A 14,550-nucleotide genomic window follows, 5' to 3' on the forward strand; every position below is an offset into this window, starting at 1 on the left:
GAATGAACTTTTACAGACTTTTTTTTAAAGACCAAAACCTGTCTAGTGTCGATTATGATCAGGGACCTGGGATCTGGGACATGTAGGTCTTTCAACATATTTTTTCGGACTATATATTTTTCCAGAAACTATCGTGTTAAGATATAATTTTCTAACATATTTAACAAGTCATCACATACACACTTGAAGGTCAGAAAAATTAGATTTCTTTATACGCGTATCAGAAATACCTGCCGAGTATTGGACTTTATTTTTACACTTTCACCATTTCCTCACAATTTATCGCTTTATTAATTCTGGGTATCCTTTAATTAAATAGTGACCACTGCTTTTTTGTTGTTGTTGCCTTTTCTTCAATAAACACGCATTCTTTTCTGTGTCGTGTTTCAGAATTCTGTGGACTCCTGAAGATACTCTGGTGATTTTGGATTTTATCTTGCTGACGTTCTCCCACAACCATGGAATCGGTATGTTGATGAACTACCTTTTTCCATTCCATTGTTTTAATGTATAGGCTTACAATTTCAGACTTTGCTTCATTTGCTTTGACTTGAAATGCATGTTGTGTTTCATTTTTGGGTATACATTTGGACCACCAGTTGAATCTCATATTGGCCTATAGTGGCAACATGGCTTCGAAATCTACCTCCTTACAAATAAAATTTCTGGCCCGATTGATACTATTCACAAATTATGGTTCCGTTTAGTGCAGTGCTTCTCAATTATTTTCTGCCCCCTCCCATTTTCTAGCTGCTGATCTCTTGTTGGGTGGGCTTGTTTTGTTGATTTATGTAAACAACCATAAATGCTTAGCTTCTGGAGGTCTGAGTTCCCTTTTTACATGTATGGAAATGCTGCACACTGATCAGTCACTGCTGGTGCATATCACACAATGTCACAGAATTGCCAAACCAGTTTCTGTAGTGTAATTCCTGCATAAGACGGCCCTCGCCGCTATCGAAGGTGCTATGTGGTCAGGCTTGTGGTGTGCTCTTGTCGCCTGTGCTCGGCACACAGTGAAGGCAACTAGTTACTGGACGGAATAAATTTTATTTTGATTTGTTGCAAAAAAATACTTCTGAGGTTCTACTGTATGCTTTACCACTACCCAATTTTACTGGCATAGTAAGTGGTATTGCAGTTGTTAGAGAATGGAATTTCCATTTTTTTTTTGACCCAAAGAAATATTTTAGGTTGGATTTCTGTATGTATTTGGGAAAGATTTTTAAGGCATTTTGTGAGATAGCGTCACCACACTTTTTTATTCCAATCACTGTTATTAATGTGTTACCAAACAAACTTGTAGCTACAATATATTAAGTTCTGGGGTGATTGAAACATCAGCAGCTCTTTGGTTAGTCAAGACTTCTAGTGACTTTTGGCGTTTAGCTAAGCTGTTAGCTGGTGCACTTCACTCGTGGCTCCTGCACATTTAAAAAAAAAAAAATCAATGCACCTACAAATAAGTGCAAGAGGCGGTAATTTCAAGTGAACAATAAAGCAGGATAAATAAACAATGACGTATCTACAGACATTATCACTCTTGCATGACCTACTGCTCCCTGACCTCCCTCTTAGCTCCGCCGTGTTTAGTTCCTGTTCAGCTGTTTCCCAGCAATGTTGCGTACTGTAAAACGTATATATTTCTGTTACTTTTGGCAATATCGGTGTACCTTTGGATGACTTTGTTACATTGCTGGCCCTAAAAAAATAACATTAAAATTAATGAATACATTTTTTTTTAACCCAATCTTTTTCAACCGATTCCGATCCTCTGAAAAATGATGTGATCGGAACGATTTCCGATCATGTGATAGGATCGGGGACATCTTTAGTTTGTATGCATGTTCATATTGCAAGTATCAGACATTTAGTCTGTCATTGCAGAAGTCTGAAAGCACGTCAGGCTGTCTAAAAGCACATTAATGTTCAGTTCCATTGGAATGCATGCGTTAAGTACTGTGCTTAGTAGATGCTGAACCTGTGCGTTGCTGTCCATTGTTAGAGGTTGTGGTAGTGCAAAGGAAAAATAGGTCACTGTTTCAGTACTGCCGACCTAGCTCAGGTTCCAACAACAACACTGCATTATTAGCAAGTGTTTCACCAGGACATGTATAACAGAATGATTTTGCACACAAATCATCTCATCATTGGTCATGGTGTGAGTGTCATCTTTCAGTAGAAACGAACTTTGGCGGTTGCAGATACAATTTACAGTAATTTTGGCTGGATCATTTCAAAAGTTCTGAGGCAACTGATTCACTGTGGCGAGCCCTGAAGGGAAAGGCCGAAAAGAAAAGTCTCTCATAAATATAAACTTTGGGACTTTAAATTCCCAACATCACATTGGGGGCTGGCTACTTTAGTGAATGTGATAGGGCTTCATCCGTAGTCCCTTTTTTTTTTTTTTTTTTTTTTTTTTTTTTTTTTTTTTTTGGGTAAAATGAAGCAAAAAAAGCGCAAAACACATTTAATCCCATTTCATTGTTGGCCAGGAAGCCAGCGCTGGTAACCGGAAGAGCAATAATCAAAGGCAGGCTTTTTCGTGCGCAGCACCATCATCCGTTTATATTCATTGCTGTGGCGGCCAGCAATTTTGTTGTTTTCCAAGATATTGAATCGTTTTTATTGGATAAATGGCTACTATACTGTATGTTGTGTAGAAAATTGCTCCAACACGGATGTTGCTGTTATAAGTGTCTAATTTTTTTTCCATCATACCAAGTGGTGAGCTAAGTGTATCGAGCAAGTGGAAAAGTGGGGCAGCTCGTAATTATTCTGTTGTTTTGATCAGAACGTTTTACTGAAGACTGCTTTGACCAAGTGACAAATGACGTGTGGCCAATGGAGATGTTAACATTGACATTGGAACCGAAACAACAAGGCTTTAGCTAGCGTTGTTTGCCTCGGCATCGCCAAACGTGCACTAGTAAAAAAAAAAAATCCCAGTTTCAATATTTTCATATGATAAATTACTAGTTTTTCAATCGCTATCCACGTTCGTGTGTAGAGTCAAGATGGGTAAATGTAATATAGTTACCATTAAGGCACCCGAGATCTAATGTTAACGGTGTCCAAGTTGCTTCTGGGTCGGGCGCGTTCTCTTTTCTCAACCCCCCCCTCGCTCAGTTGTGCATTGTTGTGGTGATTCTGCCTCCAGTTCGAACTTGTACGGTAAAATCTCCCCGGAGTCATGTTCTTCAGGACTTACTTCCTCCTCTAAGGCTCTGACCCACTTTCAGTTTCGTCCTCTAACTCGTAGCACAAGTCAGTCTCGACTGCTGTTTTCAATTGATCCTATGCCTTCTGCCGGAATCCTTGCCTTTGATTACCTTATCAGTTGCAACTATGCAGAGGCAAACTGTTGCAATTTTTTTATTGGACAATTTCAGTATTTATTGATATGTGTGTGTCTTGAAAATTGATTTTTGAATACTCTTTGACAAGATTCAATCTATCATTAGTGAGAAAAAATATGTTGGGGGGATTTTAACATACCACCACTTCCAGCAAATATCGATGACGTGAAAGAGCACTTGAAATAGAACTTGAATTTGTAATGATTTGGGCACATTCTTTTTGAAACACCTGTGTATCTGAAAACTGGGATGTGCTGCATGGCAAAAAAACGTGTTGGACATAATTACGGTACATCGACAGCTTGTGATAGTGCTTTTGTTGTATACATTATTTTTTCTTATTTTCACACTCCCACCAGCCTCACTTGTCTCTGCCTATGGCGTAGCACCAGCTAGAGCTGTTTCTGTTTACTTCCCTGAGCTGCCTATATCTGCTTACTGTCAGTGGAAACCAAGGAAACTGATCACAAAGCTTATTATGGTTGCCAGGAGTGGAATACACACTGTGCCTGTGGGCACGCAGGCACTTACACGCACACCCATGCACCACCCTCCTCCATCTCCTCATGTGATGCCAGTCACATGGTTTCCAGGCAAGCAGCTCAGTAAATCAGAATCAACTTTTTAAACACCTTAAATCCTTCACATGGACTGCACAGTTAGTCCAAGTATTGAATGTGTCTGTTGACTTTTACAGTCTCACTAAAAACCTCAGTTAATTTTAAATCAGTGTTTGTGCTTCTGCATAGGGCTGGGCAATTTTATTGTGATTTTTGAGATCTCACAATCACGAAAATGTTATATGGAAGAAAAACAATAGTGTGAGTTCATCTCTCCTTCCTAAAATCTGATTTGGGTTGTTTAACCCCAGTCTTGCTGTAGGACGTAACAAATATAATTACATGCAATGTATAAAGTATTTACAGTAAAAACAGCAGGCTTTTAGATTTACAGAAGAAACAAAGTTAGTTTACCTATCTGACCCATGCATTTGTAATACACCAGACTTAAAAACGACATGTCCTTAATTACAATGTTTATTGAAATTATAATACAAAGAAAATACGCTACGAACACTTGTACTGCCTTTGCTCAGCCGCAGCGTCCCATGCTGTATTCAGAAGTTAACGGGCAGTTTATACCTGGTGATGCTGCGACACCAAGACACAACACTTGTGTTGCGGAATGGCCTTGCCTTTATATGGTGACAGCGAGAACAGAAGGTGAAGACGCAAGGATTCGATTGCGGGGCTTGCTCTGGAACCATATAAATGAAAAGCTCTCGCGGCAATGACGTCAGCACTCGCCCACGTCACTTTGGGCATGCACAGCGCTGCTACTGAACATTAAAAAACAGGAAACGTGGCGGAACGTCTGCTTTAATTTACTGTTTTTGTAATATGTTTTATTTAAATGTTTAATGTTTGCATTTTTGTGCCTTTCGGAGCAAAAGAAAAATGCCACTGCTTGGAGTAGGTGGGTATGTTGTCTTCCGGGCTTAGGAGGTTGTTGGTGTCAAGGAAGCTCATCATTGGCTGTTGCCTTGTAAATCTGCACTGCTCCCTAGGGCCTGGCATGAATACTACATCATGCGGAATTGCGACATCGTTCGATTGGAGACTGAACCATATAAATGCACACATGAAATTTTTCGTATTCTCTTAGCATTACCATGTAAACGTCCCCTAAGTCTCTTCCTAAGGCCCAAGATTGGCTAACAGTTGAAGAAAAATGAGTATTGTAGTGCAGTGCAATGTAGTCACGGTATAGCTACGTCATGAACATATGCATTCTGAAGCGGAACATTACCTGCTGCATTCAGACAAAACACAAACTTCTAATGTACTGGACTTGTAATGAGGCCGCAACTTGCTTAAGTTTTGACTAACGTCCATGTGAGCCGGCAAATTGTGTTTACAAACAGCACATGCCAGGTAAATACCGAGATATTACCGGACTTAAAAGTATAAACCTGAAAGGGGCTTATTTTCCTACACAGTGATAAATCTGTCATATTAATCATAATAACTTAGTCAAGCGATCATTGAATCCCTTCGTCAAAATATCACTCTACATTAGCAATGACTTTCAAAACATATTCCGATACAAGTGTAATTCACAGATCAGATCGGATGGAGCCAACCTGTGAAAATTTCTGACCCATATCTCAGGACCTTTCATTCATGGCGCTCAAATGTGCCTTTACAGTGCAACTCAGTTTTATTGGTTTAGTTTTGGCTCCATTATTTGTGAGTGACGACCATTCTGCCTGTTTGTTTACAAGTCCATGGCAACTTCCGGTTTAAGACATGGCATTCAGTGCGCAAGCACTGGCGCAGATAATCTAGTGTAAAATGGTTGGTATGTTCTAAAAGCCATCAGAAGCATGCTGAGTTGTACCCACACGCAATTATCCACATTTGGCTGCCGGAAAGTCATAATAGTCTTCAGATTTGCCGTCTTGTGTAAGTGCTGTGGAGAGCTTCTTCAAGAGTACATAACACAACACAAAATAATAACCCACCATTTTGTGCGAATGTTGAGCATGAGGAGGACGCCCCTCTATTTTGGGGGTATTTTGGTATGACTCTGCTAAAAGAATAGAACTGGACTCGAGTTTCCAGTTTACTTCTTGTAGCAATGACCAGCATATTTAATCCACACATGAAAGGCAAACAAAAGCAGTAGCTGCCATTTAGCCTCGCGACCAGGATTTCCTCAACTAGTTTAACGCAACCCGATAATAACCCACTGAAATCAAACATGCTGTCCAATGACCCCTTAGGTGCAAAATGACAAGCCTGACATAAACTAAAGGAATGTGACAACACAGCTTCAGCAACACTAAGGAATTTAGACCATAGTGTTACTCAGAAATGAACATATACACTTGGTTACTTTTGTTTTTTAATGTAAAGTAATCAAGCAAATAGTGTCAAATCATTTTAGTTTATCATAGGATAATTTATACACATGAAATAACAGAACAGTGGGGAGACCAAATATTTGATACACTGCCGATTTTGCTGGTTTTCCCACTTGCAAAGCATGTAGAGGTCTGTAATTTGTATCATAAGTTCTTTTCAACTGTGAGGGACGGAATCTAATACAAAAAAACAGAAAATCACGTTGTATGATTTTTAAATAATAAATTTGCATTTACATCACAAAAATCTGACTTAATATTTAGTACAGAAACCTTTGTTTGCTATTACAGATACCAATCGTTTCCTGTAGTCCTTGACAAGGTTTGCACACACTGCAGCAGGGATTTTGGCCCACTCCTCCATGCAGATCTTCTCCAGAGCCTTCAGGTTTCGGGGCTGCTGCCGGACAACACGGACTTTCAGCTCCCTCCGTAGATTTTCTATCGGGTTCAGATTTGATGACTGGCTAGGCCACTCCAGGACGTTAAGATGCTTCTTACGGAGCCACTCTTTAGTTGCCTTGGCTGTGTGCTTTGGGTCGTTGTCATGCTGGTAGACCCAGCCACGACCCATCTTCAGGGCTCTCACTGAAGGAAGCTAAGATCTGGCGATACATAGCCCCATCCATCCTCCCCTGAATACGGTGCAGTCGTCCTGTACCCTTGGCAGAGAAGCAGCCCCAAAAAATGTTTCCTCCTCCATGTTTCACGGTTGGGATGGTGTTCTTGGGGTTGTAGTCATCCTTCTTTTTCCTCCAAACATGATGAGCCGAGTTTAGACCAAAAAGTTCAATTTTGGTCTCATCCGACAACATGACCTTCTCCCATTGCTCCTCTGGATCATCCAGATGGTCAGTGGCAAACTTCAGACATGTCTGGACATGCACTGGCATCAGCAGCGTGACCTTGCGTGCCTTGCGTGCGCTGTAGGATTTTTGATCCATGACGGCGTAACGTGTTTCCGATGGTTTTCTTCGAGACTGTGGTTCCAGCTCTCTTCAGGTCATTAACCAGGTCCTGCTGTGTATTTCTAGGCTGATCCCTCACCTTCCTCATGATCAGTGATGCCCCACGAGGTGAGATCTTGCGTGGAGCCCCAGAACGAGGCAGATTGACCGTCAACTTGAACTTCTTCCATTTTCTAATAATCGCTCCTACAGTTGTTACCTTCTCACCAAGCTGCTTGCTTATTTTCCTGTAGTCCATCCCAGCCTTGTGCAGGTCTATTATTTTATCCCTGATGTCCTTACATTGCCCTTTGGTCTTGGCCATTGTGGAGAGGTTGGAGTTTGTTTGTTTGTTTGAGCATGTGAACAGGTGTCTTTTATACAGGTAACAAGTTCAAACAGGTGCAGTTACTTCCGGTAATGAGTGGAGAACAGGAAGGGTTCTTAAAAAGAACTAAGAGCCGAAATATTTACTAGTTGGTACTGTATCAAATACTTATTTCATGCAGGTAAATACAAATTTATTATTTAAAAATTATACAATGTGATTTTCTGGATTTTTGTATTAGATTCCGTCCCTCACAGTTGAAGAGAACTTATGATACAAATTACAGACCTCTACATGGCTTGCAAGTGGGAAAACCAGCAAAATTGGCAGTGTATCAAATACTTGTTCTCCCCACTGTACAAGATTTATTTAGGAGGGGCTTGTGAGACTTTATTTATAGGAGAGTATGTCGCTCTCTTAGACATTCAAGAGAATTTTCCATGAAATTTCTGGATTTTTCAAACTGCAGGGCCTAAATAGTGAACAAAGGTGAGATCTGGTGTCTGAATTCTATCGGTATCGACAGATATCCTAACTCAGAGATCAGATCAGAAGTATGAAAAAAAAAAAAGAAACGTGGATTGGTGTATTTATAGTTGTTTATATTCTGATGTTTTATTAAAAAATTGCAACTATCTGAATTTCTTTTAAACCCACATTTGCTCATTTCCTCTTTTTATATTGCCCCTTCAATATCCTCCAAACCTTCTAAATGGGGCTTGTTCCTTTCTGGAGATTAGTGTGTGCACCGTGCAGCAGCTCAGAGTGCAGAAGTGGGCCCTGTCTGTCATGTTACATAACTCGCCTCGGGTAGAGCGACTCAGCCTTGCCCGGCTGGAGAGATGACTATAGAGGCTTTGTTTTGCTTACCTTCCCTTCTTCCTCCCTCTTCGACTTCTTCTCTTGCACTTCAGGCAGACAGCACGTTGATACTGTATAGAAGGAGTCTGTTTTCAGGAAACAGGCAAGGCACTGTGGCCTAGAGTGGAAGAGCGCTAATAGCAACTAGTATACTGCGGCACTTTAATCTTTGGCAAATCAATTTTAGGTCTACTTGAGGTCACTCAGTTGAAGCGAATGGAAGTTAATGCTTCCCAACCAATACTGCATTTACGCTTCGGTATAACCTCTTTTGACATACTGTAATTTTTGAACTACAAAGAGCTCCTAACTATAAACCTCACCAGCACTGGACTCTAAAGCTGCACATAAACATAAAATCAGAGTTGTGAATAATGTCTGTCAGAACACAGGAGTGAATGAAGAGGACACCGGGATACACACACATACACATGCAGTAAAGGTCCTTCTTAGCCAAATGGATGCCAAGAATACTAGGCACTAGCCAATGGAAGAGCAGCTATAAGGACGTTATGTACAGTAAGCTCTGGGAGCTGTGAGTACCAGCCATACTGTATTTTTGCCTTTCGTATCTTGAAATTTCTTTTGTAGCAAGAGGCAATGTTTTCCCATTGATGCGTGTCTTAACCTGAAAATTGTGGAAGTAAAGACTGTCGTAAACAGAGGTACCCCACTGTATTGGCAACAAAATGTATACTTGTGTTAAAAATAGGGGTGGGAACCTCTGGGTACCTCACGATACAATTTGCGATACAAGTCTCACGATCACGATGATCTCACGGCATGGCGATTAGAGATGCAACGATACATTTAAGTCACAGTTTGGTACGATTTTCGATGCGAGGGACACGATTTTCGATTCGATTCGATTCGTTCCATTTAATGCTCTGAAACAAAAATTACAAGTGTTAATTTTTTTTCGATGTTTTTTTTATTTATTTTGCAAACAAGCAAAAATAACATTGCCATCATATAAACATGCATTTTAGTGCATAATATTTATGTGCTTATTTCTTACTGATCTGAAGAAATTTTGTATAACAGTGCTGAGAACAATCTTTACTGTTTGTAAAGTGAGTAAGGGTACAGTGTTGATTGCTACAACTCTCTCAGCAGCTAGGTTTATCACATGAGCAAAACATCCTATTTGTGGTCCGAGTCCATCCATGTCATGTACTGAATTAACAATATTTGCAGCATTATCTATAGTCACTGGTATGGATTGATTTGACCTGCTTAACTTCCATTCTGTCATGGCGGTTTTTAATTCATAAATGTAGTATATGGACTACGTGTCCCATGATCACTCTGGGCTCACGTAGCCAATGGCATGGGACTTAGGGGGATCTAACGTAGCACATCTAGTTTGCTATTTGATGATATCTAGCGAGTGCACGCAAGAAAAACATTTGGAAAATACATTTTGGGAGCTTTTCATTTGCATTGACTATTTTTGCGTATTGAATCGAACAGGGCGTATCGAACGATTAAATATAAAACCGAGTATTGTTGCATCCATAATGGCGATACGGTCAATCATCGATATATTGGTCCAGAATCATTCTAAGATATTATACGATGAGTTTAATCACTAGTAGCCGTCCAATCCGTTTGAAGTATACGCTGCCACCCCTCCCACTTCAAAAGGATTGGACGTCTATGGCCGTCGGTGGCAGCCAATTCAAGGTAATGAGTGCATTGTGGGGCATTTCACATCGTTTCTTGTTGATTTTTGGTCACTTCCTTTTCCTTTTGGGGGGCATTTCCAGGTCACTTCCTGTTGATTTTGGGGCATTTCCAGGTCACCTCCTGTAGATATTGGGGCACTTGCAGGTCACTTCCTGTTGAATTTGGGTTACTTAAAATGAAGTTATTTAAAATCAACAGGAAGTAACCTGTAAATGCCCTAAAATGAACAGGAAGTGACCTATAAATGCCCACAAGACTGGTTTTGAATGCTCTGGTTTGTGCCATTGGTGGCGCTAGATGTCTAATCCTTTAAAAATGAATCGGATGCCTAGTGCTGTCAGTGACAGTAAGTGAGTTAACGTAGACGCTATTCTAATGGAAGATTTTTTCAAATGGAAGATTTTTGTAGCAACCTGTTTTTTTTTTTTTTTTTTTTAATTAAACAGTGACATCTATTTAAAACGATATATGCGTATCGATAATCGTTTTGACAACAAAGTATCGTGATATATCACCTTTTCAATATATTGTCACGCCTCAAGTTAAAAAATACACCACAATGTTCACTGAAACAACTCCTGATTGATTAGGCTGTAATTTACGTAATTGAATAATATAAGCCACAAAGGATGTGGTCTACTATTCTTCATACTGATAAGACTAGATTTGGCAGGAGGCTCTGCTATGATCTGGGCATGACTTGCCAAAGACATCCATGGCATTGGGTCTTGAGTCTGATCTGCTTGGTAGGGCTCGATCTGATTGATAGTGTATGAAAGATAGATGTCGATGAAGGATTATCAAGGTTTATTTTGTATACTACTGATGCTGCAAACAAATAAGTGGATGGCCATAATAAGCCATTGGAAACTGTGCTGATCACTGATCGCTCAGCTGAGTATCTCAAGTGCCTGAGTAGTGACTCTGCGGTCTTCTCTGATCTGTTCCTGAACCCTATCACTGCTTCGAGGCGCATCCTCATAAACCTTTTTCAGTTATTCGAAAATGTTTATTGGAGGTTCCCTATCCAAAACAAACCCAGCTCTTTTCAGATTAGGGCTGCAGCTATCGAATATTTTAGTAATCGAGTAACCGACTGAAAATTCTATCAATTAATCGAGTAATCGGATAAAACATATATTTTTTGGGGTAAAGAGCAGTTATAAATATACATGAGAAAACAAGACATTTGATCCAATATTGAACCATTTTCAGTCAATTAATGTCTTTATTTTCAATGTACATTGTTGAAAACAGCCAACAATTGCCTCTCAGATGTGACTAGAATAAAAAAAAAAGACAAATTCATTACTTTCACTGAAAAAACTTTTAGATCTTATAAAAAAAAAATCTATATATTTCTTGCCTTAAAATGCCATTACGCTTGATGACACACATCACGTAAAAGTTAGGTGTTTCAATTCAATTTCCATTTGTGTCAAGCTATTTTTAAGTTCTAGTTAAGTTTTAAGTTAGTCTAAACTGTAAGTCCTGATAGAATTTTGGGTTTTTGCTGTGTTCAAAATAAATGTACTGTAACATATCAGGTTATAATATGGTGGGGATATTTGCATGCGTTCCTAAATGCACCGCGTGACATGTGGGGGTGAGGGAGGTGCGGGAGAGCGAGAGACGTGCCATCCTGTTGTTGTTGTCATTCTGGGGGGTGCGTGTGCATCGGCTACCGTAGACAGCAGTCGTATTTGGTTGTTCCACAAGTTCCCAAAAAATAAATAATTGAAACCTAACGAAGCAGGTGACTCTTTGTCAATGTGACAGTATGATACCTGCTGTATTGAAGCGCATTAGGGACCAGTGCTACTTGGTGTTTTATCCAGCAATGACTACTGAGCTAAAATTGGCAGTTAGCCTTATAAAGTTTTTATTTTACACCCTCATCACTCTACAGCGCTATGTTTTCACAGATTAAATAAAGCCTGTACGTAAGACACATTAGCCACGCATCGACAGTGGTCATAATTAATATAAACCTGGCCCTCCGCAGGGCTAACGTTACGTGAGCGAGTGACAGTGACGTTAATTTTAATGTATTAGCGCTGAGAGGTTTACTGCTTTAAGATGGCGGCTGTTTACTAAAGCCGCTGACTCTGTCATTTCGCATCTAGTTCAAAATACATGTGATATCTATGAGACGCATCAGATGCTACCTCCTACTCCCGTAGCATAATGCTGGCTAGTTTTTAGCAACGTCGGCGTAGTTTGTAGCGGCTGTCGGCTTCAGTAAGGTTTTTTTTTTTTTTAATTATAGCTTCTTCCTCTACGCACGTGACATCAGCGCGTTGTCCCGTATTAAAAGTATTAAAAGTAGTCCGGGCAAAACGTGATGCTTAAGCGGACAAAATTAAACGATTCCTCGAGGTGAATAAAATTGCTCGGATCAGTTTTTAAAGTCGAGTTGCTCGAGTATTCTTTCAGCTCTACTTCTGATGAGTAGTCAGTGATGATGTCATGTCCAAAATGGCTGACAGGACGTGCATACGTTCAACATTTTTAACAGTTTTATCTTTAAACAAATATAGTAAGTACACACTGTTAAAATTTCTAGGGGAAAAAAACTATGGGTCAGGGAAATGGAACAAGGCTCATTACTTTTTGAAAGCCCCTTGTATTATTATGTTACATTTAAACTGTTGTTGTTCTTACCAGTCTGGACCGAATGGAATTTTGCTTAAGGGGATTGTACTTCTTATTATAATTATTAATTTAGTATGCTTATTACGTTATTATTTTATATATCTGTTACAATACATACCGTATTTTTCTGACTGTAAGTCGCAGTTTTTTTCATAGATTGGCTGGGGGTGCGACTTATTCTCTTGTGCGACTTATGTGTGAAATTATTAACGCATTATAATGTCATTTCACATGTTATTTTGGTGTTTTGGAGTGACACTGATGGTTTGGTAAACTTGTTAGCATGTTCTTTATGCTGTAGTTATCTGAATAACTCTTAACTCGTTCACTCCCAGCCATTTTCACCAGAGCAAGGCCCTTTGCTCCCGGCTGTTTTTCTGGATTTTGACTGATTTTGCTAGGCCCACAGAAAATTCTGTTCTATTGCTATGTAAACATGGAACCCACTAAAAGAAAGATTAGACTCTCTTCTTTCAGCAGAAAAAAAGTAAGTTCATATATTTTTCCATTCTTTAGAAATCAGCATTAGAAAATAGCTTAGTTTGAGCAATTTTCCAATTTCTGATGAAAAAACGGAGAAAATGAGCTTTTTGTAAACGCATACATCTCAAACTTAACTTTAACAAAGCTATTTTTTGCATTAGTTACATCCCAAACATCTGAATAATGTTTTCCTTTTACAAATACCATGAAATACCATGAACAACCAGAAAAATAGAGCTTTTGATAGCAAAGTAACAATTTATTCACACATGACTACTGAGAGATGACGGCTTGTCGCCGAGATGACGCCTTTGTCGTAAACTTTTCCCTGATCATTGTCCGTCTCACAAAGATGGATTATTTTTGCGGTTCTGCGGGGTCTGCTCGGCGAGCTGCTGCACTGGGGGTCCCACTCGTTTTGCTCGGTCGTCCAGCGCCTGGCCTCCCAGGCGTCCTCTCGGTTGATTTGTTCGGTCAGAGCGCCGCCTGGCATCATGCCACCAGCGCTCCGACCGTGCTGCCCGGCCGTTCATTGCTGTTGAATCGGGTTGCCTGGTCTTACAAAATGTGCTACTGCCCTCCAGTGGCCAGCTTTATTGCTTTAAAATGGGTTTGGAGCTTTGTTCTTTGTTTCTCAGATAGAGCGGAGGGTATATATGCTTCTTATAAAAATAAAAATAAAATAAAAAAAACACAAAAGATGTATAAATAAGTTTTTGGGACAATGAAGCATTTAAAAATAGAACGTATTTATACGTTTCTGGGAGCAAATGAGTTAATACCTATGTTACGTTAACATACCAGCCACGTTTGCATTTCGTTGTTCATGCGTCGTAACATTATCAAACTGTACACGTATTCAGCATGTTGTTCTCTATTGTGTTTTTATTTTAAATTTCTATGTGTTAGATTTGATCGAGTAAATTTCCCCCCAAAAATGTGACGTATACTCCGGTGTGACATATAGTCCGAAAAATACGGTAAAACATTTTTAAAAATGTCGATGTCATTATTTGTCTTTGCCTGGTCATTCTAATGTGTCCTTTAGAACCACTGACTTTTGACCTTGGTTTCAAATAATTGTACTCTGCTGAAAGCCCAAATCTTCCCCCTAGGAAACTGAGCTTGTTTTCTGTCTATTGTCTATTGGAATTCTGCACACATTTCTTTCACATTAATATGAGCTCATTTAACAAGTGTTATGTACTTTTTTGTAAGTGTGTTTTATTGTGTATGCTTTGGAGAGCATGTTTTTTAACGATTTAGTAAATCGGCAGTTAATCTTCACATAGGCTTGCAAAA

At 39.6% G+C, this 14,550-nt stretch overlaps 1 protein-coding gene across 2 annotated transcripts in view; it reads left to right on the forward strand.

The window, feature by feature from the left end:
* The window catches only part of ankrd11 (ankyrin repeat domain 11), a 200,521-nt gene that overhangs the window by 65,789 nt on the left and 120,182 nt on the right, over positions 1-14,550 (forward strand). For both annotated transcript variants that reach the window (XM_057831488.1, XM_057831496.1), the window contains exon 2: positions 391-467. The gene's annotated coding sequence lies outside the window, so the exon portion shown is untranslated. The remainder of the gene's footprint in view (positions 1-390; positions 468-14,550) is intronic.

This window comes from Corythoichthys intestinalis, chromosome 1 (assembly GCF_030265065.1).
Source record: "Corythoichthys intestinalis isolate RoL2023-P3 chromosome 1, ASM3026506v1, whole genome shotgun sequence".
Classification (NCBI taxonomy): domain Eukaryota; kingdom Metazoa; phylum Chordata; class Actinopteri; order Syngnathiformes; family Syngnathidae; genus Corythoichthys; species Corythoichthys intestinalis.